This window comes from Microtus pennsylvanicus, chromosome 9, assembly GCF_037038515.1.
Source record: "Microtus pennsylvanicus isolate mMicPen1 chromosome 9, mMicPen1.hap1, whole genome shotgun sequence".
Taxonomy (NCBI): domain Eukaryota; kingdom Metazoa; phylum Chordata; class Mammalia; order Rodentia; family Cricetidae; genus Microtus; species Microtus pennsylvanicus.
This window is the reverse complement of record NC_134587.1, coordinates 50,248,037-50,273,531: the sequence shown is the minus strand read 5'-3', so window position 1 is coordinate 50,273,531 and position 25,495 is coordinate 50,248,037. Positions and strand designations below refer to the sequence as shown.

Genomic DNA, 25,495 nt, shown 5'->3' with positions numbered 1-25,495 from the left:
ACCTTCTCTTCCTCTTCCTCCTTCCTCTTTTCTTCTCTTACTTCCTGGCCATGAGGTAAGCGGCATTCCTTTCTGACATAAAGTACTGCCATGTCCCCAGAGGCCATCAGCTCTGTATTGAAACCTCAAAATGCATGAACGAATGCATTCTCTTTATAACCTAATCTCTCGACTGCTGGCACAGTCAGAAAGCTAACACTGCCAAGTGGGGTGTGAGTGCGCTGAGGACAGGCAGCTTGCCTGCTGGCTTAGCGCGCCCCTGCCCTGTACCTCACAGACACTCAAAATTATGGGCTGACTGATAGGAGAGATGTGGGGCAAGGAGCCTCCCAGACTGCCCACCCTCCCACCTTTGCTGTGAGCTGCATCTGTCCTCGAGCTTCAGTTTATCTGTAAAAGAGACGGGTTCAGGGATTGACCTAAGGGTTTCCTACAGCTGTGAAATGCCTGATTGTTGCCCGTCACCAGCTGAGGGTTCGCTAGGAGCAACTCTGGGATGCTGTGATTTCTGCCTTTTGTTTACTCCAGGGTTTGACAACTGAGTAGCCATAGTAGTCAGAGGTGAGGGGGGCAAGATATCATGACCACTGCCAACTGCATGCTGTGTGTTCAGAATAAGCCAGGGTGGAGGTGCAGCATGGGTGAGCATCTCGGGCTCACCGCATGTTTGGTTTTCAGTTGGGTTTGGTCATTTCATGTTCATAACCCTTCCACTGTTGCGAAGGTTGTGTGGCTCATCCAATCAGGAGCATGCCGATACACGGAGCCAAAACCACAGTTTAAGACGCGTGTGCTCAACCACCATGGGACATGCTCCACATCTGGCCTACCAGGAAATGGTTGCAGGGTTATCTGGAGTTCATCAAGGCTCGAGCTTGCAAAAGGTCAGGTACAGGCTGCTTCAGGCATCCCTGGCTGAGGCTGTCATTCCAGGAGCCTGTCCACTGCAGACGCCACCGCAGAGGCCTCTCCAGGCGTCCCTGGAGTGCCGAAGATGACTGCTGTTGCCTGTTGAATGGGATGACAGCCATTTAGCTCTCACAGCAGCCTGGGCAGCAAGAGTCTGAGAGCTGGTAATTATTTGCTTCTTTTTCGGAACTCCTGGAAGACATTGGAGTAAACGCCTGCAGTGTGGCGGAAAGCGCTCGGCACCGCTGCGACTCTTGTGAGCACTGTGGAACACCTGTCCAGTGCTCCTCTTACGCTGCTGCCCACCACGTGCAGAGATCCACAGCTGAGTGACTCAAGCCTGGATGTGCTGGTTCTCGGGATGTCTATTTTCCTCTGTCTTTACCAGCAGCGATTGCGTACTGAGTTCGAAATGGCTTCCCATGGTGGCCTAGCTTTCAGAGCTGCACTCAGGGAGCGGGCCCTTGGGACAGTGTCGCGTGCACCTTCCTCAGAGCCTGCTGAAAATCTATGGCCGTTCCTTTGTTGCTAGGTAGGATGTTGTTAGGGTCAGAGGAAGGGTCAACAACCTGGGTACCTGGCTGGGACACATAACCCTAACTTGAACACAGAGCCTGCTGAAACCCAGTGGGTGCCACCAAGAGTGGGAACATACCTCGACTTCTCATTTGCATACCCTGCCTTATTCTTGGCATAGTTCTGCACACACGCACCCTGGGACTCAGGGGATTGGTATTTTGGTCATACACAGTAAAAAGAGTCACATTTAAGGGTCCTGTGGGCCACATGATGAGAGCCACTGTCCTGGGAGACCCCACAGCTGCCTTTTCCTTTCATTTCCTCATCTGCTGGTGTAACAGATACAGCAATGCCTGACTTACAGGGGCTGTGCTGTGGTAAATCCGTAGTGACTCGGAAGTATCACAAATCAGAATTCCAGTGAGGACACCTAGCTGGAGGAACGCCCTGGCTTAGTGTAGTTTGTGTAGGGTCTTGGATTTTTGCTTCGGGATTGGGGTCGCGTGTCATGGCAAGAGTATCTGATTGCATATTTTTAACCTGGAAATGATCAAAATACAAAACGGAAAGTGTGGTTTCTACAGCACACATATGGCATCTCTACCATCAGAAAGTTGAAAGTTTCCAGTCAGCCTTCTGAAGTCCAGAAGCTTCTGGAGGCTCCACAGTCTGCAGGGGAGAGGCAGAGGCTCAGCACAGCTGCAGACACTCCTGAAAAGCGGAGACGCAGTATCTCTGTCCCTCACCTCCAGACAGAGGCATTCTCCCCTCTAAAGGGACTCGAGGGCCACAGGGTTGGGCCCGAGAGGTAGCTCAGAAGCTCCCTTTTCAGGCAGCTGTGCCACGGAGACAGCCACAAGCTGCTCACCTGCTACTTGGGTCACATTTTCTGCTTGCCTTTGGGACACAAATGAAACCTTGGATGAAGGGCGAGGGGGTGGGCGGAGCCTCCTTACCAGTTGGAGGTGGAAGGAGCCTAAAATGAGCTCAGCTTTCCTCTTATAAATAGGGAAACTGAGATAAGCTGAAGTCTAAAGCGTGTCTGAGAGCCTGTCCTGGCTCTCATAGTTTGCCAGAGTTGTGAGTTATAAGCATGACGTGAGAGTATAAAACCATTAGGGTAGCCGAGCCTGCTTCTCCTCATCCTGTAGCTGAGGAGTTGAGGCTGGCAGTCTCGGTCTGGGAGGGGAGGAGACTTTCATGATGAGTCACAAGAACAAATGATTTTCCAATCAACACAAACACAGAAGCCTCTTCTGCTGGCTGCTGACTGAGGAGCAGTTTATTTCTACCCCTGGGGGTGGACATCAGTCAGACAACGTCCAAACAGAGGCCTAGTCCGGGCCAGCTTTGGTAATCTCTGGGCTTCCCTCATTTGATTTAAGGCAAGAGGCAGGAGGTAATCACATAACTAAAGAGGAGCTGCCAGAAGGGCTGGGGTACTAAAAAATGCTGCTCCTTCCTCATGCCAAAGTAAGGTTAGGAAACCCTAAAGCAAGTGAGAGAGGTAGCTCACATATAGAGCCCGTGCAAGATGGCGTCCTGTACTAGGAACATGCACAGACGCATGCATGCACATGTTAGGCATCCCTAAGTCTGACTGTCTCTTAACTGTGGCCTTGAACAAGTGCATGAATGTACCTGAGCCTCCACGAATTGGCTGATGGGACAGAGGCCTCTGTGAAGGCTGCTGGCAAGTCAACACATGAGCCAGATCCAGGACTGGACTGCAGGTCCCTCTCCTTGAGCCAGGTCTCAAGGAGTGTGTATGTGGGTCTCATCTCTGTCCCTTGTTTTACTTTCTGTATCCCTATAACCTGTCATCCACGCTGACTACATCTCCACAGATTTCCTTCCCCCCGTCAGCCAAGAAGACTGTGTCAAAGGAGTATCACTGAATTTAACCCTCACATCAGCCTTGCAGAGTGGCACCACCTTCCCATTGGAGCTCAAGGACACTGCCACACTGTGGAGTGGGGAGATAAGCGTGGCCCACTGCAGCACCCCAAATCCTTCCTCATTCTCCTATCTGTCCTTGAGCTGCCCTAGAGCAGGCCGTGGGAGAAGCAGGAGAGGAGGACCCCCGTGGTTGGGAACCAAGGCCACCCTGGCAAGCAGACCCGCTGGCTGTCTTTCAAATCAATACTCTAAACATTTGTTCAGGGTTTATGTGGCGTGAAGCCAGCGGCAGGGGTAGAGGCCTGCTCTGCATCCTGGGGTCCCATCCCACACAGGACTTTTGCAGAAGCAGAGGGACAGAGGGACAGAAAATGACTGACAGCTGAACTGAAGGGAAGGGGACAAACACTCCCCGCCGGCAGGAACGTAGTCCCTTGCTTCCCTCTTTTCTTGTGGCTTTGGGGCTGAGCTTTCCAAGCCAGACGGCTGCTGGGGTGGCTCGTTAGAAGACTTATTTTGGTTCCATTTTTTATTTGAAATCTATTTAAAATACAGATGAGAACCAGAGTTCTAGAAATGAAGACCGTGTTGCCTGCCACTCGTTTCTGCTGCTGGAGCGGCTTGGATTGTGTTTCATGTGGCGTCCTTGAACTTGGCTCCTTGTGCAAATGAACGACAGAAAATATGGCTTACATTCATGCAAAGTCAACAGTGCTGTTATTTTAAATTTATTTTTATTTTTTGAGTGTTGGAGAACCACCTAATTTAATTAAATACATTCTTGTCTGGTTACAGAGTCAAATGTTCTCGCTGTAGCATGCTCAAGTGCAGAGGCGAGTGGAAGCTGGCCATCCTTCCGCAGGCCCAGACTCCGTCCTTCCCCTGTGGTCTCCTATCTCCTCCCTTTACCCGCTTCTCTTCAGCTCCTTTTGTTTACGCCTTGCTGTCTGGTTACAGTGTTAGCATTTTAGGGGCCGACATGAGGGGTTTGTTTAATCTCTGCATCTCCTACAGGGCCGTACAGTGGGTATTATATAATTGATTATTGATTAGAACAGGATCTGATACATTTCCAGTACTTGGAGGACAGGATAGCCCAGATAGAAAGGTGTGGCAGGTCACATGGTCCCTCGGGTACATGAGGATCTTGTTAGCTGTCAGCACTGGCTGTCTAACAATCTCTGGTGAGATTGGGGAACACTGGACTGGGATTATCTCATGGCAGCTGGCACCAGCCAGGGGCTTCCCAATATCCATGGGGTGCTGTTGGCCCGGGATTCAGTATTTCGGTGTGGGCACCTGCAGTTTATATAAGTCAGTTAAAGTTCATGGGACAGTTAGCTTGTGAGTGTCACCAGAAGCAAGCCAGCTCACGGATGCTAAGGCCTAAGTCAGCCTCCCTGTCTGCAAGGATGCCTAGCCGAGACGGGCTCTGCCAGGGTTGTGTAGCGAGGTGGCTGCTGTAAACCATCCCCTACCTCATCTTTGAATCAGCAACTGGTGCTTTGCCGGTGAACGCTGGATGCTGAAAGCTGAGGTTTTGGGTTTGGTTTTTGTTTTTTAATTGGGGAAACATGGAACGTGTTGATTCTGATGAGAGTTACAGATGTAATACATTGCTGAAGTTCTGAGTTGAAGGTCAGCCTGCCTGTGGATGGGCTAGAGCAGGAGTTTCTGCTCTTCGTAGAACTGCTTTTGAGTCAGGTGTGGTGGCGCATGCCTTTGATCTCAGTACTCAGGAGGCAGGGGTAGGCTGTGCCTTTGAGGTCAGCCTGGTCTATATAGCGAGTTCCAGGCCAGCCAGGGCTGCATAGTGAGACCTGTCAAAAAAAAGTTTTAAAAAGTTGAGTTTATTTACTTGTGTGTATATGAGTCTTTTTACTTGTAAAGTCTAATTATAATTGTTATATGACCCCATGCTAGGGAAAATATTCTCTTACTCTGTGTGTGTGTGTGTGTGCGCGCGTGCATGCATGAACACAAACACAGGCACCTTGGTATGTATGTACATGGAGATTGGAGGACAACTTGTAGGGCTTGGTTCTGTCCTTCCACCATGTGGGTCCAGGTATAGAACTCAGCTTGGCAGTGACAGCAAGTGCTTTACCTACTAAACCATCTCACTGGCCCCACGCTCCACTCTTGTGTAGAAGTGACCAAAGAATCATTTACGCTGGAGCAGCCAGGGACTCCCGAGTCCATGGGATTAAAAGAGGACAGTCCTCCGTGTGCCTTGGGCTCCTTTGGCAGGCCTCCCGTGAGACTGCAGGACGAGAGAGGAGCTGAGGCATTTGAGAGAATCGATTCCAACTCTGGAGGGTTGCCTGTCAGCTTGGTAGAACTGAGATCTGTGAGATGGGGTGATCTCCATACGTCACAGAACATAAGTAAGAGTGGAGGGAAGTGAGAACCATATGCTCAGGACCCTGCCTGGCAAAATTTGTGTCTTCAGTGAAGACCATTTGCAGTGACGATTATACACAAGCTCCAGATCCTATTGCTAAGACATTCACAACCTGAACGGGGCACACACATACACCCGCACACGCACGCGCACACACACACATACACACACACACGCACACACACACACACACACACATATACACACACACATACACCCGCACACGCGCGCGCACACACACACATACACACACACACACACGCACACGTGAACGCGCTCACACACACAGGCAGGACTGTCACTAGACGGATAGGCACGACAGTCACTGATAACAGACAACAGTTAACAGATAACAGATGCCGAAGAGAAGCTCAGCCAAAGGCAGAGGAAGTTCCAAGAGAGGGAAGTTGCTTCTTAGCTGGAAGAAGACTGTGTAGGGGTGAAGCTCCATGAGGCCAGGCTCCGATGGGTTCTGGTGTCGACCATGAGTGTAGGCAAATGAGCTCTGGACCTGTTTTCCTCTGTAAGCTGGGGCTGATAAAATACGCTTCTGGGGCATTGGTGCCCAGTCCCTCCCTCATCAGCAGATTAAATCAGCACATCGCTCTGCGCCAGCTGGGGGCTGCGCTCACTCGAGGTGCAGGGTGAAAAGTTACCTTCGTGAATCTGCTCCATAGCACCAAGAGGGCCCTGGAAGGAAGGGTTGTGTGAGCATGAATGCTTGGGTCCACTCGCATCTCATTGGTCGGGTGAGCCACATGGCCTTCCTTACCCAGCCAGCTCCAAGGGCTAGGGATTGAAATCTCACTGTGAAGGCGGAGAGATGGAGATCCCTAGTTAAACAACACTAAAAACTGTCTCAGGTTGGGTGTTCCCTTCCGTGCCAGAGTTGCTGAGGACAGCTCAGGAAGATGAAGTACTTACTGCCTTGGGTCCCCCATACAGCAGCCTGTGGGGTTTCTACTGCAAAGGCTGGGAAACCGCAATCAGAGAAGAAAACCCCAACATTGCCCAGTAGAGAAACAAAAGGTATTCAAGGGCTGTATGCTGGTTTTTCTGGGGGAACAGAAACCTGAAGCTGGAGGTAAAAGGAGGTGACCACGAAGCGGGGAATGATACCCGCTAAGAGCTTGAGACCCCTCAAGGGACCTGTGGGGAAGGCAGAAGCAAGGAGGCAGAGCTGAGTTTCAAGATGGTTCTGTAGATTCAGTTCTGTGGTGGATGGAGCGCCTCTTCAGGATTCGTGTCTGTCTAAGCTGTGTTCTGCCTGTTCTCTTAGTACAGTACCTCACCCGCCTTGTCCGTGGTTCACTGAAAGGGAAGTTCACTTTTGCAGTGGGCTGTACCTTCATCAGAGAGCCCTGAGCCATTTTTTCCTAGGACACGGGGAAGCAGAGCAATGTGGCCGTTTCTGGGGCGTTTTCAGACACAGTTGGGCTTGTTTAGGAAGATGGTTGAGGACAGTGCCCAGCCCCTTCCTTGATTTCTGTGGCTTCCTTCGCTGTCTGGGAAAGTTTGGATGCCTGGACCGAAACTTCTTAACCTCATGCTGAGTTGCACTGGGCACATCACTTCCCTTCCCTTTTGCCCCAGTTCCCTCACCTAGAAAATAGTGTAGCTCAGAAGGCTGGGGGCGAGCTTGGGAGGGAAGGAATCCACAGCAGAGGCCTTCAGAGGTGGCCCCAGAACCTCTAGAAATCTATGGAGCTCAAAGTAAACTGGTGACCTCAGGTGCTGGTAAGGGAACCTTGCTTGTCGATGTCTTAGGATACTCACCTTAGTAGGGAGGTGGTTGACTTCAGGGTTCATCTTTCCATGGAGCACTGAGATCCCCAGGACAGAGGCTGTGCCGCTGTAGATCCAATGATACCTGGTACCCGCCAGGTGCTGATCCTGGTGCCAACAAATATTTGAGTGAAAGTATGAACAGCTGGCTTCCTATGATTTGGACCAGTAGCTTACAGCTTTTTTTTTAATTACCATTTGCTAGACAAATGCCCTATCACTAGCCCCCTTGCAGATTAAATGTATTTAGGCGTGGGTGTGGCATGTATGTGTGTGTGTGTGTGTAGTTCGCAGGTGAGGGACCTGTGGGATTTGGCTTTCTTCTTCCACCATGTGGGTCCTGGGGCTTAACATCAGGTCATCAGGTATGGCAGCGAATGCCTTAACCCACTAAGCCATTTTGCTGTCCCCATTTGCACACTTTTTATGGGATATGATGCAGCCAGGAAGAACTCTAGCGCTGTGTGAACCCGGCGTCCATTCCCACCAAGTCACTTGAGACAAGCCACCAGAGTCGTTGGCGTTTCCTGCTTAGAGTACTGTGGCCCTGCCTCCGAGCCTGTGGTCAAGGCCTGTGTGGGAAAGGTGATTCAGAAGTGTTCTGGGAATTGCTCCATCCATGCCAAGTCAGGGCTAGCTGTGTTCGGGCCACGGATACATGGTGGACTCTGGATACACAGAGCAAATGGTGCCAGAGCCCATGAGGAGAGTTCTGGAATAATCATTACCATGAACGGAGAAACTGTTGCTTCCTGGGGATTTGTTAACACGGGCACTCTGGCACACAGTTCACAGGTGCCCTCCCTTTGTGATGTCTGAGAGAGAGGCTTTGCTGCTCTCGTGGTACAGGCAGGAGAAACCAAGTCTTTAGAAGCCAGTTTGCCCAAGGTCATTCATTCAGTCAACACCTGAAACTCTCCTGCAGATGTAGGCTCTGTCTTCTGGCTGTGGAGGGCTGGGGACAGTTTGTTCCTTAGGCACGAGGGACCGTGCCTAAGAACACAGCCTGGTGTTTCCTAAGTACATTCTAGGTTCCAGGAACTTCACAGATGGATTTGTTGATCTTCTTGATAATTCAAAGACTATTTTTTTTAATTGGATGTGGGCTCTTACTGCATTGCCCAGGTGGCCTTGAATTCCTGGGCTCAATACATCATTTTCCTTAGCTGTAAGTGGAGACTGCTTATTTGTTTCCTGGCCACCCAGATCTGAATAATCACACAGAAACTATATTAATTACAGCATCGTTTGGCTGATGACTCATGAATATTTCTAACTAGCTCTTACATCTTAAACCAACCCATTTCTACCAATTTATGTATCACCATGAGGCTGTGGCCTACCAGTGAGGTTATGGCAACATTCTCCTTCGGCAGAATTCTTCTGACTCCGCCTACTCTCTCTCCATATCTCCATTTGGATTTCCCCGCTTGCCTGTACTCTGCTAAGCCATTGGTCGCAACAGCTTTATTCATCAACCAATAAAAGCAACACATAGACAGAAGGACCTCCCAATTGACTTAGCTGTTGTGATTAGCCATGAGCCAGTGAGCCTGGCCAAGCCCCTTTCTCTTTCTTCTCTGTCTCCCCTCATGCTTCTTCTGTAGTGCAGGGGTCCACCTCAGGACCTCACTCGTGCTAAGCAAATAAACATTTCACCACACTCTGTCACTGCTGTTTATAGATGAGAAAACGGGGCTCAGGGAGGTTGACGTTCAGGGTCATAGGGAAGGAAATGAGGGACTCTCTGGTGTTTGAACAAGAGCGTCTCATTCCAAAGACAGGCTGAAAAGCATTTCCCTATGGCCTGAATTAGAGTTACTTTGTTGGTTTGTGAGATTTTGTTGGTTTTTTTTTTTTTTTACTTTCTGCTAGAACCTCTTCTATTAGACATAAATTCCTGAATGTGTTTTTATGCTCAGTTTATTGTAAGAGATTGAGCAAAATCTAATAGGAGGAAAAAAATCTAATACAGAACAATCTCAGGATTTTCCAGTAAATTCTTAGATTTGAATACTCTTGGGCCATGCACAGCTTCCTTTGAGGTTCTTTGTCTCCCTTTTTGAAGCATCAAATCAGAGAAGTTACAGAAGTCACTAGAGAGGCAAGAACAGCCTGTGCAGTTGGCTGGTCGGGAGTCTGTGGGGTGGAAGCTGGTGAGAAGCACCAGACTTTGGCCATGGGGAGCAGAGGTTCAGGGAGGAATGGGGGAGAGTACTTGTGATGGTCCCCTTCTCCCCTGTGAGTCAAGAGCGTGCAGAATGGCCTCAAACTCAGTGATCTGCTGGCCTGTGCCTCTCAAATGCTGGAATTAAAGGTGTGTGCCCTCACTCTTGTCTAGTGATGGTTATTTGTGACTATCAGCTTGATGGAATGTAAAATCACCATGGAAGCATGCCTGTGATTATGTCTAGGATGAAGATGCTTCCAGAAAGGTTCTAGTGGGCAAGGAAGAGCTACCCTAACTGTGGGCACTGTCTTTCTGTGTGCTGGGGTCTTGGACTGAACAAAAAGGAGAAAGTGGGGGCTGGAGAGATGGTTCAGCGGTTAAGAGCTCATACTGCACTTACAGAGGCTTGCGTTCAGTCAGCACCCACTTTGGGCAACCGGTAACTTCAGCTCCATGGGGACCCACCACCTCTGCCCTCTGAGAATATCTGCACTCTCATACACATAATTAGAAACAATAAAATTAAACCTCTCTCTCTCAAGAAAAGGAGGAAGCCAATTGGTATTCATCTCTGCTTCCTGACAGCAGTCGTGACCAGCTGCCTCATTCTTCTGCTGATTGCCTTCCCTACTGTGAACTGAGCCACAGACTGTGAGCCATAGACTGTGATAGCCACAGACTGTGAGCCATAGACTGTGATAGCCACAGACTGTGAGCCATGGCCACAGATTGCGAGCCACAGACTGTGAGTCATCGTACCCACAGACTGTGAGTCATCGTAGCCACAGATTGTGAGTCATCGTAGCCACAGATTGTGAGCCATAGCCACAGACTGTGAGCCATAGCTTACTTAGACTGTGAGCCATAGCCACAGACTGTGAGTCATCATAGCCACAGACTGTGAGCCGTAGACTGTGAGAGTCCTCGTACCCACAGACTGTGAGTCATCGTAGCCACAGATTGTGAGCCATAGCCACAGACTGTGAGCCATAGCTTACTTAGACTGTGAGTCATCATAGCCACAGACTGTGAGAGTCATCATAGCCACAGACTGTGAGTCATTGTACTCACAGACTGTGAGCCATAGCTTAGGCTGTGAGAATCATCATAACCACAGACTATGAGCCATAGCCACAGACTGTGGGCCATAGCTTAGGCTGTGAGAGTCATCGTAGCCACAGACTGTGAGCCATAGCTTAGACTGTGAGTCATCATAGCCACGGACTGTGAGCCATAGCCGAAGACTGGAGAGTCATCATAGCCACAGACTGTGGCCATAGCCACAGACTGTGAGAGTCCTCGTAGCCACAGACTGTGAGCTATAGCTGTAGACTGTGAGAATCCTTGTAGCCGTAGACTGTGGGCCATAGCTTAGGCTGTGAGAGTCCTCGTAGCCGTACACTGTGATCTTAAGCACTCATGGGCATCCTGTGTGTGGTGGTTCTCCAGTTGTTCCTATCCCAGGCAGTCCTAGATGCTTGTGTTATTGTCACACCCAAGGTCCCACAGTCTTCCTTTGTGCTGTCTATCCAGAGTTTTTTGGGCCTTCCTCTTCGCCTTACCCCGTGCACTCCTCCAAGCAGTGCTCTCTTCGGGTATCTGCTGTCATTCATTCTCATAACATGGCCGAAGTATCTCAAGCGCCGTTGCCATATCCTGTAGTTTACTTTCTTCTGTAAATGGAGATGTTTATTAACGTCATCATTGCATAGCCTATGTCTTCATGTGATGCCTGGAATCCTCCTAAGACATGCCATCTCAAACACATTCAGCCATTGGTCTGAGGAGGCAGATAGGAATAGCGAGGGCTGCATTCCAGGCGCTAGGAAAGGTTTGGTCAGCAAGAGACATAATGACAACAAAATTACAAGTATATGAGACACTTGTCTTGAGCTGCCTTCTTTATAACTCTGAAACAATGAAACGCCCCATCCCACAACCGTTTCTAAAGAATCACTCAGGGGCTTGATGTTAATTACAGAATGTTTGGCCTATAGTTTAGGCTTATTACTAACTAACTCTTACATTTAAATTAACCCATTTCTATTAATCTATGTCTTGCCACATGTCTCGTGGCTTTCCGTGTTTTAATACATCTTGTTCCTCTGGCAAATGGCTGGTATCTCTCGACTCCACCTCTCCTTTCTGAATTCTCAGTTTGATTTTGCCACCTAAACTTATCCTGCCTGACTATTGGTCAAACAACTATTATTATTAACCAATGAGAGGAATCCGTATTCACAGCATACAGAAAGATAATCCCACAGCACAGAACTATCAGTTCAAGTATGGCCCCACCCACAATGAGCTGGGCCCTGCCCCATGAATCATTAAATAGGAAAATGCCCTACAGCTGGGTCTTATGGAGACAATAACTCTAGCTTGTGTCAAGTGGATATAAAACCAAGCAGTGCTGCAGGCACTGTTATATTCTGTGGGAAGGGTGGCTCTCATATGAGGAGTTCTTGGCTCGGTGGTCTAGCCAGTGTTACCCAAGCCCAGGCTGTAGTTTCCTGGCGAAGGTTGCCCCCGGACTGCAGTGAGGATGAAGTCGGACCATTATTCAGATTATCTTGGGGCTGGAGATATGCTCAGAGGTTAAAAGCACTTGATGTTCTTGCAGAGAACTGTGCTTGGTTCCCAGCCTGCACATGGCAGCTCACAACCGTCTGTAACTTGAGTTCCAGGGCATTTGATGGCCTCTTTTGGACTCTGCAGGCAGTACACACATGCACACATGTATATAACACAATGCAAAACACTCATGCATAAAGGACTTGAGACAAGTTCTCACCCTGTCACCCTGGTTGGCCTGGAACTTGCTATGTAGACCAGGGTGGCTTTGAACTCACAGAGATCCACCTTCCTCTGCCTCATGAGTTCTGGGTTTAAAGGTGTGCGCCTCCATAGCCTCCATAGCCTCCATACCTGACTGACTTTTTTTTTCTTTTTAAAGCATCTCGTGAGGATGAGGTTGATCTCACACTGAGATGTGTGTTTTATAATTGTATGTTCAGAACTGAAACAGGTATGCAGCTGGCTGACAAGTTCCCTTTCCCTAGAAGACTTAAAGCAGGGATGGGGAGAGAGGGCTAGCAGAGACCTGGGAGGAGTAACAGGTTACCACCTGAGCCTTAAAGCAGGGAAAGTGAATGTGGCTTCTTCCCTTTAGGTCACCGAGAAGGCCGTGCTGCGGGCCATCTGGGGGCCCAGCACTCAGATGGCAAGGTTGAGGTATAGGGACTGGCCCTGGGAGACATTGTAGAGAAACAGACAGGCCAGTCTGGAAATCTTTGGCTCTCCTGGTGCCTCTGACTCTCAGATAAACAGAGCACAGGAAAGCGTGCCTGCCGCTCTCCTTGCCCAGCCAGAGTGTGCTCTCTGCTTCTGCCTGCCTGTTCTAGGTGCCAGGGTCCCCCAGGGCTGCGTCCCAGGTGTTCAGGGAGAAAAGCTGCCCCCTTTCCATCTGGAAGAGCCGAAGGAGGAATCCAGCAGGCACATTGCTCACAGGTTCGGAGCTGGGACGCACCTGCTGGCCCTTCCCTGTGGAGCCCAGCATTCACAGCCTCTACGGTGTCAGCAGGACTGGCCCCTTCCTCATTTACAGGGAAGGATTAGATTCACCCTAGGTCACAGCGGGAGATCCGTCTTGAAGCTAGGCAGGACAGGCAGCACAGGATGTGTGATGTTGCTTGGGAAGACTCAGCAGTGGGTACCAAGCCCAATGACCAGTTAGATCCCTGGCTCGCACACAGTAGATAGAAGGAGTCTCAAAAGTTGTCCTTTAATCACACATGCTATGGCATGTGCACCCCTCAAATGTATACCCCAAAGTTAACAGATAAATGTAATTTTCAAAAACTGAACAAAAGACACTAATTTCACTTTCCCAGAGGGGAGAGAGACTTCTGGGAGCAAATGCTCTTGACCACTGTACTTCCTGAGGTGCCACCGCCATCATTTCAGAGATGTTGCTGTGACAACAGCCATGACCCGGGCAGGAACCTGGAGGGAGGACCTGAAGAAAACACCCTGGGGGAGTGTCCCTGGCTTCCTGTCCCTGGCTTGCTCAGCTACCTGTCTTAACCACTCAGGCCCACTTCCAGGGATGGTGCCGCCCACAATGGGCGGGGTCCTCCCACACTGATTAGCAATCAAGACATGCCTTCAGACCAGGCTAGTGGAGGCAATTTCTTAATGGAGGTCTCTTCTTCTGGGGTGACTTTAGTTTGTGTCGGCGACAGTTCTGACAGCCATTGGGGGAGCATTCTAGGAATCTCTTCCCAAGACAGACGGTCAGCTCACACATTCCCGCACATCGTAAAACAGAGTGAGTGAATGGTGGCACTCACCGCATGCTGCAGAGTCATCACGATGGCGCTGAGACAAAGCTGCATCCTTTCACAGACATAGCGATGCAAGCACAGAGGTGTGAACTCTTCAAGGATAGCATGGCCCGTGGGGGCAGAGCCATGACTGACATGGTACAGGCCCTCAGTCACCCTGAGACATGACCATCCCTGTCACACAAGGGAAGAAACCCACCAAATTACTTTATCCCCTTGCTCTGCGAGCTTGTCTTTTGTGACCGTCCTAAGCAGATTTGGGATTCTGCAAATGACAGCTAGCCAGCCTTGTGTTAGTTGTGCTTCTGCCAAGAACACTTAATCCCCACATTCCCACAGAGGTAAGTGGGATGGGAATTAATCTTCATGTTTCCTGCCCAGAAGTGAATTGGAACAAAGCCAGGGCTCCCCGCTCTGGGGTAGCAGCTGCTGGCCTCTCGGGATGGACAGTGTGGACAGACCCAAAGACTATCTTGGCATGGCAAGAGTCCTTACCCCGTCCGTCTAAGGAGCACCTGCCTGCCTCACTCAGCACACCAGCTGACCTGGAGAGCATCCCCTGGAGGCCCCAGGAAGGAAGTTTCCTGGCTGGGAACCCTAACCCTCAGAACTTCTCCCTTCATCTGTGAAAACGGTGGAGAACATCCTACAGCCCATGTGGAGGGCGGTAGTGAGGGTTCACCGAGGTAAAGGAGGGGGCTGCTTACCACACTGTGGAGTATGGGGCGTTGGGATCCTCAGGGAGCTCCATGAGGAGCTGGAGTGTGACTCAGTAGGTGAGGGGGCATGCCCAGCATGCAGGAAGTCCTGATTCCATCCCCAGGGCTGCAAACATTTAAAGAGGACCCACTTATTTCAGCACAGCCCTTTGTGTCTACTCTGCTGCGTCTCCCTCCCTCCATGGCCTTGGTCTCATAGCAGACCATAACTACATCCTCTTAAGGGGTTCACTCTGCATGAGGAATCTAGGAGAAGGAAGTGGCAGGCCCTACCCATGATCTAGGGCCCCTCAGGGACGAGGAGGGGGAGAGCCAACAAAAATGCACACAGCTTCCACTAGGGAGCTTTCTGGAATTTTCCATCTTGAACATACACATGGAAAAAGTCTGTTAAGGAGGCCCACTTGTGTGTCTGCCTCAAGTGGACAGGTCTGTGTAACCACTACCCAGACCAGAACTTGCCACACCTAGGGAGTCCCACCCCCACTTCAAAAACCGGTTAATTTACTTGCATAGACTTTTAAGTGGAAGCATGCAGCTCACACCCTGGCTCATGCCCTGGCTCCCTCTTTTGAGACAAGGTTCATATAGCTCAGGCTGGCCTTGTAAGCTCCTTGAGCTACGTGAGTGACTGAGCCCCCTCCCTGAGGACCTCCAACTGCCAGATTCAACCCTTAGAATAGTCTAGCTATTCTAACTGCTGGACCCTGCTCCCCACCCTACAGAGTAAAAAGCCCAGTCTCTGGTCTAAATCCTACCAGTCTCTACCCTGAAAAGTCCCACTCCCTTCCCAAGAAACTTTATATAAGACCTGTGTCCTATTCAGTTTGCTGCTATGATTGTGCGCAAGCAGAAGTAGCCACCCTCCTGGTTTTTTTCTCTCCCAGTAAATCTCGTGTGAGGTTTGTTGTGTGGTCTGACTTTGTGGTATTTCTTGGCTCCCAACTGCCAGGATTCAGTTCCATCCAAGCTGCAATGCTTAAATTTGGCACTGCGACTCAGAATGGCTTTCCTAGTGCCTTTCCCCTCATGGTCTAAAAACTCACTGCGACCCCATCCCTCATCTATGGTCCACCCACAACAAAGACTCACCTTCTGGCTTACCAATCGCTCAGCACCCCATCCGCCAACAACAATTAGGTAAGTTTCCCCTTTGGTCAGTATAAACAGTTCTCTGAGTCTGAGGAAGTGGCCGTTGAGTGTCCAGAACCTTTGTGGTACTCTTGCAGGCATAGGTACCCCTAGCAGTGGTCTTTAAGGCTAAGACTGGCCCTCTTCACCAGGCCCCATCCTAGCAGCCTTGGAGCGGCAATCCTGAAGTTTCCTTAGGCCCAACCAGGCTAACCCTTACTGCCCTCTTCTCCTACCTTCCCCCTGGAGCTGCCTATAACCCCAGAGCTCCTCTAGGCCCTCATGGTTTTCGTGACCCCATTCCCCAGCCCTTTCCTGTGGATAAGAGCCTCCTTCTAGAGCTTTGGTTTTTTTCTCATTGTCTTACCTCTAGGAAATCCCTGGTACCAGGAGCCAAGTTTCCTCTGGTTTAGACAGGCTAAACCCTGACCCCTGTTGAGTGTGGTGATGACCCACTGAATGATTTGGTCTTCATTTGGTCCTCCCTGAGTCCTGGGGATGCCCACCACTACAGGGTGCAGTGACATTTCTCTTTCTTTTGTCCATGGGAACATGTCTTCTATAACCTTTCATCCCCACTTGGGATGCCTCTTAGAAAGCCTACAGCCTTTCTAACTGACACCCCACCTGAGTTTATTCACTTTTGCAATCAAATTTGGTTTCAATACCCCTTAGATAATCAACCCAAAGGACCACCTAATGACACTTTAGATTCTAATATTATTTGGGACCTTTACAAATAGTGCAGCAGGCACAATCTCCGTGGCCCCAGGAGACAAGGTCGGCTGCAGCTCGCACACACCGTGCTCACTCTTCTCTGGCAGGTGCTTCTCTCAGCCCCTTGCTGCAGCATCCTCTGTCTTTAGCCAGGACTCTAAGCCTCTGTTCTCAGCTTACTCGGTTCAGTTTTACAAGGATTCGGGTGTGAGTGGCATCAGATTGTTGTTTTATGCTGTCCTGCTTGAATTAAAATCTGGCTCCAGATTTAGAGTAGGGCCCCCTTCTCTAGACCCAAGCATGCTTATTTCAGTTTCTTCTAGAATCTCTGCCCAGTATCAGGTGAGCCATCTGCTGTGTGACAGAGAAAAGGGGGCAAAGCAAAATAAAGGGGCAGACTCTTCCCAATGGGAACTAGTGCTACTCACCCTTACTCTTTTGGTTTTGGTTCAACGCTCTAAAATTTTTGCCAAGGTATAAATCTTATCTCAAGATTTGTAAAACTACAGTGTAAACTTCCTCTACCTCAAGAATTGTAAGCATATTTGTTGTAATAGGAGCGGCCGAGCTGCGTTCCCAGCACCCCTGCCGCCCGGCTAGCTTATGCCTTGAAATAAATTGTATTCATTTAAACACTGTTTGGCCCTTTAGCTCTAGTCCTTACTGGCTAATTCTGATATCCCGACCAACCCATCTCTAATAATCTGTGTAGCCCTGGTCTTACCGGGAAAGATTCAGCATGTCTGACCTGGTGGCTTGCTTCATTGCAAGCGTCTGCCCAGGAGAGGGGAGCATGGCATCTCTGAGTTCACTTCCTCTTCCTCCCAGCATTCTGTTCTGTTTACTCCTCCCACCTATGTTTTAACCTATCAGGGCCAAGCAGTTTCTTTATTGCTTAACCAATGAAATCAACAGATTGATATATGACACTCCCACATCACTTCCCCTTTTTCTGTTTAAACAAAAAAAGGAAGGCTTTAACTTTAACATAGCAAAATTACATATAACAAAACAGTTATCAAGCAAGAATTACAGTTACAATATTTATATCTATTTTATCTTTTATCATAACAATGGAAAACTATAACTATAACTATCTATCTATTCTGCAACTCCATCAAAGACTCCAGAAGAATACAATATTACCTAAGCAAACAAAAATAAGCAATTTTCAAAACTCTAAAAATGACAGAGACATCTCGCTGCCTGTATAGTCACCCAAAGTTCCTCTGTACCATTGGGGCATCAATCTTCAGCCTTCAGGCCCATGGTATCCAGCAGACATTTCCATGAAGCAGGAAAATTCAAAGTCTGTTCAGTCACTATCTGTTGTGTCCTGCAGAATGTCTTGCAGACTCCTTCATGAATCAGGAACCCTGAAAGATCATCTCACCTTTAGGCAAGTTCAGTAGTCCTCTCTCTGTGGGTTCTCTGTTTCCAGTTTATGCAATAGTCCAGGCAAGAGCAGTTTCTTGCCCAAATGGCTATCAAACTCCATAAGGATCCTCTTTGATGCCCATCTTCCTCTTGAAGTAGATTGGTGCTGCCAGGAGCAGAGTGTCTCATTGTCATGAAAAACCCTAAGTTATTAAAACATTTAAAATGCCATATTCTATAATCTTTGAAAGATATGAAGAATGCCTATCTAAAATATATCTATGTACATCTAGAAAATCTTAACTAACATGACTACAAGCTTGACTATTATGATTATCTATTAACAAGCTATATATATATATATATATATATATATATATATTACATTTTTAAGTGAACTATACAATCTCAATACCTTAATCAAGATCGGAAATACATATACATATAACAAAATTGACCTTAAATCTAAATCACTAAAACAAAATCCATATCAATGTAAATTATTCATATCTCTATCATATCCCCCTTTAAATGTAAAAGAACGTTTATAAACCATATTTGGGAACATGGGCGCAGTTTTTTCTCTCCAAACTGCTTCCTGCTGAATGGGGGCGTCATTAATTAGGTCTTTCATGGTATAACCTGTGTGCTAGTTTCATCTCAGTTGGCAGTTGAGCGAAGCAGTTTTCTGAAGATGTTTACAGCAACCCTTCAGGAGGGCGTGGTCCATCATACCATATTCAGATAGAAGAAATCCACAGACTCTTACCCTCTGTGAAAACAAAATAAGAAACTCCTTTCCAAAGCATCCTGTCCTTAGATCCAAATTTCAAAGTCAAGGCATTTTCAAAATATCTATGTTAGATTAGTTCAGCAGCATTTATAAACAAATATCTTTTAGCAGCTGTTGCTCCTTCCTCAGCATTCAAACAATTCAAAGAGAGCATAATAGCATACAGTATCAAGATTCTCTGTGTGTTTTCCATCTTTGTGTGGCTTTATTTTAACTCTATTTTGTATAGTTTTACTTTTATTTTTTGCTTTTTGAGACAGGTTCTCTGTATCTTTGACCTGGAATAACTCTGTAGACCAGGCCGTCCTTGAACTCTCAGAGATCCACCTGTCTCTGCCTCCCAGGCATTAGGATTAAAGGTGTACACTACTACACCTTGAACTCACAGAGATCTGTTTGTTCCTGCCTTCTAGGCACTGGGATTAACTGTGTGTGCTACCACACCTTGAAGTCACAGAGGTCAATCTTCCTCTGCCTCCCAAGTGTTGGGATTAAAGGTGTGTATTACCACACCCAACTACTCTCTTCCTTTTTTTTTTGTTTTTTACTTTAAGAACTTCAACTTTTAGTCTGCTTATATTTTTAACACGCTGTAAATCATTAACAAAATTTTTTTTGAATCTCTCTTTACTGTATCTCTCTCTCTTTTTCTGACCACATGAGCCTTTAAATTACTGAGCAATATGGGTAGGATTAAAGCTGTGGCTTTGGTGGCTGGATCCAGCCCATTCCTTAGCTTTCTGCCATTCCAACCTTGTGGCTGAGGTACCGGCCAGAGCCGCGTTCAGTGCCACAAGTCTACTGTGTTTCAAGGTCCCTGCCAACAAGCAAGCTACAACACTCAAATGCTCTCTCTGTAGCTGACCTCCTGCCTCAAAGAGTCAGAGTTTGCCCTGGCAGGATGGCCCAGAAAGCCGGCATTTTTAAACGGCACAGCTTTTTTCCTGCTATGGCTGAAAACCGAAAAGCATGCGTTCAGCTTTTTCATCAATACCGTTTAAGTGTTTCATAGCAGGACCTCTTAATGAGCTGCAGGGTTTTGCAGCTAAAGCTGAGTCAGGAAAGCCTCTCTTAGATGAGAGCACTTGCTTGCCTCTAGCAAGCAGAGCAGACCCAAGAAATTGCCACAAGAAACATGCTTTACTCTATTATTTTCCAAGCTTTCTCAGGCTTTCTGTGGACTCAGTTATCCACACATCTGGGTGCCATTTTGTTGTAATAGGAGCGGCGGAGCTGCATCCCCAGCACCCCGGCCGCCTGGCTAGCTCATGCCTTGAAATAACAACACACAAATTGTATTCATTTAAACACTGTTTGGCCCTTTAGCTCTAGTCCTTACTGGCTAATTCTGATATCCCGACCAACCCATCTCTAATAATCTGTGTAGCCCTGGTCTTACCGGGAAAGATTCAGCATGTCTGACCTGGCGGCTTGCTTCATTGCAAGCATCTGCCCAAGAGAGGGGAGCATGGCATCTCTGAGTTCACTTCCTCTTCCTCCCAGCATTCTGTTCTGTTTACTCCTCCCACCTATGTTTTAACCTATCAGGGCCAAGCAGTTTCTTTATTGCTTAACCAATGAAATCAACAGATTGATATATGACACTCTCACATCACATATTGTATATGATTAAAAACCTGTAAAATCTGTAACTAAAGAGTTAATTTAAAGCTCCTAACACCAGGGTTGATAGTTAAAGATCTCTATATAGGTAATCTTAAAGGAAACATGTGGCTCACTGCTACCCTAGCTGCTCTCCCTACCCTGGAATGGAGGTAGCCATGTGACTGACAGTCACCTTTGCTAGGGTTGGAAAGGATGACCTCACTGCCATCTTGGAATGTGACCGTATGACAGAAACCATCTAAGGAAAAACAACTCCTCACTGTGAGGTCCCCAAGTAGATGATTCTTCCACTATTTTTGATTGCACTAGCAAGCCTCAAACCACAGTCTCTTCTCTTCCTCTCCAGCATCTCTGGTTCCCTTTCTTCCTTCTCAGTCACAGGCCGCCCACCCAGTCAGGGCTGAGGTAGACCAGGACCCTGAATAAAATTACTATACCCGAGGGGCATCCATGCTAGGGATCGGTTTGTAACTTGCATCCTGGCTGGCCACCCTTAAAGAAGTAAATTATGAAAAAAAAAGCCAAGAGGTTATCCAGGACAAGCATGATAACCACCTCAGTTCCTGGACCACTTCACAAAGGCCCTCTTACAGCATGACAGTCTGAATCCTGAGACCCCCTCATGGAAAATAACTCTTTAGGACCTTCTTCTCCTAGAGTTTCCCTGATAGTAAGGACAAACTTAGAGAAAGAGCCCCCAACTGTACAGGCCTTTAAGGTGTGCCACGGGAGAGATGAAAAAGCCTTAAAAAGTACCTGGTGCTAGCCAAGGCCTTTTGACTGCCCATAGCAACTGCCCAGGCTCCCTAATCCCCAAAGCCAGAGAACCTCCGAGTTCCTGTTTCAAATGAAGTCAGAAGGGTCACTGAACCCAGGCCTGTCTGATGCTTCCAAAACCACCCAGACCATGTATGTACAAGGTGCCATCAAGAGGGGCATTGGGTGTTGACTGTGCCCATGTTTCTTGCGGCGTGGGCACATAAAGCCCAGGTGACCCTTAAGCTGACCTCCTAGATCTGTCCATGGATGACTGAGGGGTCCAGGCTCCCTTGACTTAACCACTGCCATCTCTCACTGGGAGCCTCCAGTAGACATCACAGCATCAGGGTGACCTGTCTCTCTCTGGGCACTCGGGCCACCCATTTAGTCCTGATGGAGTTTTAGGGACCCACATCTTATTCCCCTGTTGTCAGGGTAGGGTCACAGTTTTATCAGCCTTATCAAATCCCACCACACGTGTCACTCAGGCTCAATAACTACTCTCTCCATAGCCTCTATCTCTGACCTTGTAAGAAAGAGTCTTCTACATTCTTTTTTTTTATCCAACACAGAATAAACTTCTCTGAAAACAATTTATTTCCTATTTCCTACTATTATTATTTTTAATTTTAATATATATTTTTATTTTTCCATTCAAAAATTTCTACTTCCTCCCCTCCTCCCATTCCCCTCCCGCTCACCCACTCACCCAGCTCCCTCCCCCAAGTATTCTACATTCTTTGGGCTGCCCACCAGGTGTGGAATTCTCCTTACTAAGATGCTGGCCCTTCTCCAGCTATTTTCTCCTCCACCTGCTCTAACCACCTGTCTTTCCCCTTCTACTGGGTAAGTGTGTCTATGGAGCTCCCTGCTTTGTTTCTTTTACTATGAAAGCCACACAAGCGTGCCAGGAGCTTACCTTTCCCTTCACAGCTGTAGTATAGCCCGGCGTTCAACAGCCAGGACACCTTTCCCTCCTGAGCAATGGGTGTTCCTTGGCTTCTGAATGCCAGGATTTCTTTCTGTCAGAGCTCTGACACTTACATTTTGGTGCCCAAACCCGGGACTGACTTCTTCCCTAGCTGTTTGCCATTGGTTTTCCTCTCAGTTCCTCCAGGATCTCCAATGGTGGCTCAGACCATCCTTACCCTACAGGACCAGATAAACTCACTGGGCCACCATAACTGCTACAGAATTAACTAAGAGCAGAAAGAGGTGGCCTTTGTGTCTGCCTCAGGGAGGAATGTTGCTTCTGTGCCAGCCAGTCAGGTATGGTAAAGGACAAGATCTGGCAACTACAGATGAACCTCCAAAAATGTAAGAAACAGCCTGATACCTCTGGCTAGTGACTCACTTTCTTCTTAACCTGCTTTCTCCTGCTTTTCTTAATCCTAATAGTTACACCCTGCCTTATAAACTTCCTCCCTAGATTTCTTCAACAACAGATTCCAAAGATCTACAACCAGACTTTTAACCAGTTCCTATTATGGGATTACCAGCCCCTGTCTACAGAGCCAGGGGCCAATGACTCATGATTATACCCTGATGGTGATGATCAAGTTCACCCAAAGGACTCTAACGCCCTCATTCAGCCGGAAATACATGATGATAACATTGCCCTCTTTCCGATGACCTAATTGTTTCTCAATAATAAACTAAAAGAAGGGAATGTGTGCCCCTCTAGCTACACGAGCAGCTAGCCTCCCCCAGATCCTCTAACTACTAGGTTTCACCCACAGAATGCTCTAACTGCTATTCCTGCCCCCATCCTACAGAGTTAAAAAAAAAAACTCAATCTCTGGATGTGAAATCTCACCAATATCCACCCTGGAAAGTTCCACTCCTGTGCCAAGAAACTCTAAGCCCTGTATAGCCAAAGACTGCTCATTCATTTCCCAGCTGCCCAGACCCTAATAGTCACACAAAAACTAAATTAATTATAACACTGTTTGGCCTATTAGCTCAGGCTTCTTATGAAGGAACTTTACATCTCAAATTAAGCCATTTCTATTAATATGTGGATCTTCATGAGGCTGTGGCCTACTGTTAAGGTTTTGGCATCTGTCTCCTTTGGCAGCTACATGGCATTTCTTTGACTCTGCTCTCTCTCTCTCTCTCTCTCTCTCTCTCTCTCTCTCTCTCTCTTTCTCTCCTGGCTTTACTCTGCTAAGTCATTGGCCGCAACAGCTTCTTTATTAACCAATGGTAATAAAACATTCATAGCATACAGAAGGGAACCCCATATCATCTCCCTGTTTATAAGACCTAAAAGCCCTTTATCCTGTTCAGTTCGCTGCTGCTTTTCACCCAAGCAGAGGCAGTCACCCTCCTGGTGTTTTCTCTTCCAATAAATCTCTTGTGTGAGGTTTGTTGTAAGGTGTGACTTTGTAGTATTCCTTGGCTCCTGGCTGCCAGGATACCTTCCCATTTGAGCTGTACTGCTTATAGGCCACAAACTTATTATGTAGCCCAAACTGGCCTTGGAACCCTGCCTCTCCTGCTCTACCCTCCTGAGTGCTGGGATCATAAATGGGCATATGCACCACCATGCCTGACCCAAGTGCTGGGATCATAGGTAGGCATGCACCACCATGCCTGACCCAAGGGCTGGGATCATGGGTAGGCGTGCACCACCATGCCTGACCCAAGTGCTGGGATCATGGGTAGGCCTGCACCACCATGCCTGACCCAAGGGCCGGGATCATGGATAGGCGTGCACCACCATGCCTGACCCAAGGGCTGGGATCATGGGTAGGCGTGCACCACCATGCCTGACCCTAGGGCTAGGATCATAAGTGGGCATGTACCACCATGCCTGACCCAAGGGCTGGGATCATAAGTGGGCATGTACCACCATGCCTGACCCAAGTGCTGGGATCATGGATAGGCGTGCACCACCATGCCTGACCCAAGGGCTGGGATCATGGGTAGGCGTGCACCACCATGCCTGACCCTAGGGCTAGGATCATAAGTGGGCATGTACCACCATGCCTGACCCAAGGGCTGGGATCATGGGTAGGCGTGCACCACCATGCCTGACCCAAGTGCTGGGACCATAGGCATGCACTTCCATGCCTGACCCGATATATCCTTTTGGGTGAGTTCTTTTTGCCGTGTACTGAGTGTTGAAGTTTTTCTGTTGATGTGACGTGGCTGCAGCTTGCATGTTCTCATTGTTACAGATAGGATGTCATTGTGGCACTTGGTGGCAACTTGCCATTTCTGACGGGCCTTGGGGTCCAGCGCGGGCTGTGTTGTGTTCCGATGCTCATCTCTTGGGAGTAGGTTTGAGAGCAGAATGGCTGTCACAGGCCCGTGTTCCTGTGGGCTGAATGGATATCATTAGAAGCATTTAAGTCAGCTGTTAGGAAGAACTTCCGGTTCCTGAAGGTGGTGGTCAGCTGGCTCCTGTCCTCAGAGGAGGAAGCCGAGACACTTCCTTTTGTGAACAGGAGGAGGAGGAGGAGGCCAGGCCTTGACTCCTTCCTGTCTGGCATTGGTCCCTTCCCATCGTCTAGGGTTCCCAGACTTCCCGGCAGTGTCCCAGCCACTTGGGGAGGGAAGGAGGCAGAGACCCTGCCTGAGCCAATGTGTGCCCTTTGCAGTGCTGCTGGGAACAGTGGGCTTCTGGAAAAACTCAGCTGATGATGGGGCTTACCCAGCATGCACACAGCCCTGGGCCCCATCCCTTGTATCACTTAGCTGGATGTGGGGGTGCTGCACCCCGGTACTATTGACAGGCAGGCAAGAGGTCAGAAGTTCCATCCTTGACACACAGTCAATTCATGGGCTACTTGAAAAGAAGGGGGAAAGAAAGAAAAAGAAGAAAGCACTAGACAGAAATCCCCCTTCTTAAACTGCCTCCAGTAGGGTGGGGAGGGAAAGGTCTTATCCCTTCAGGAGCAGGTGTGGCCTCTGGCCTTTCCAAGTTCATATAATAAAGACTTTGTATGGAGATTCACATCATCTTTCTTCCCTCCTTCCTTTTTTCTTTTTCTTTTTTACTTATTTATTTAATTTTTACAGTGTTTCTCTGTGTATCTTTGCTGTCCTGTGTCCTGGAACTCACTCTGTAGACCAGGCTGGCTCAGACTCACAGAGATCCACCTGTCTCTTCCTCCTGAATGCTGGGATTAAAGGCATGCGCCACAACACCTGGCTCACACTGTTTTTTTAAAGCACAGTGTTCCACAAAAGTGTGACTTGCAGAGCAGGCTGTGGAGGCAAAGCTTTCTCAGCACCACACGTAGGCAATCTCATCAAAGTTGTTATCGGCTCACCTGCTTCTGCCTTGGGCCATCTTGCACGCGTCTCCACTGGCTGTCTCTGGGAGGTATACCG

The 25,495-nt window shown here is 48.4% G+C and overlaps 1 protein-coding gene across 6 annotated transcripts in view; it reads left to right on the top strand.

Annotated features, from left to right (window-relative positions):
- Ggta1 (glycoprotein alpha-galactosyltransferase 1 (inactive)) overlaps nucleotides 1-25,495 on the top strand; it is an 83,759-nt gene that overhangs the window by 22,718 nt on the left and 35,546 nt on the right. The window lies entirely within an intron of this gene.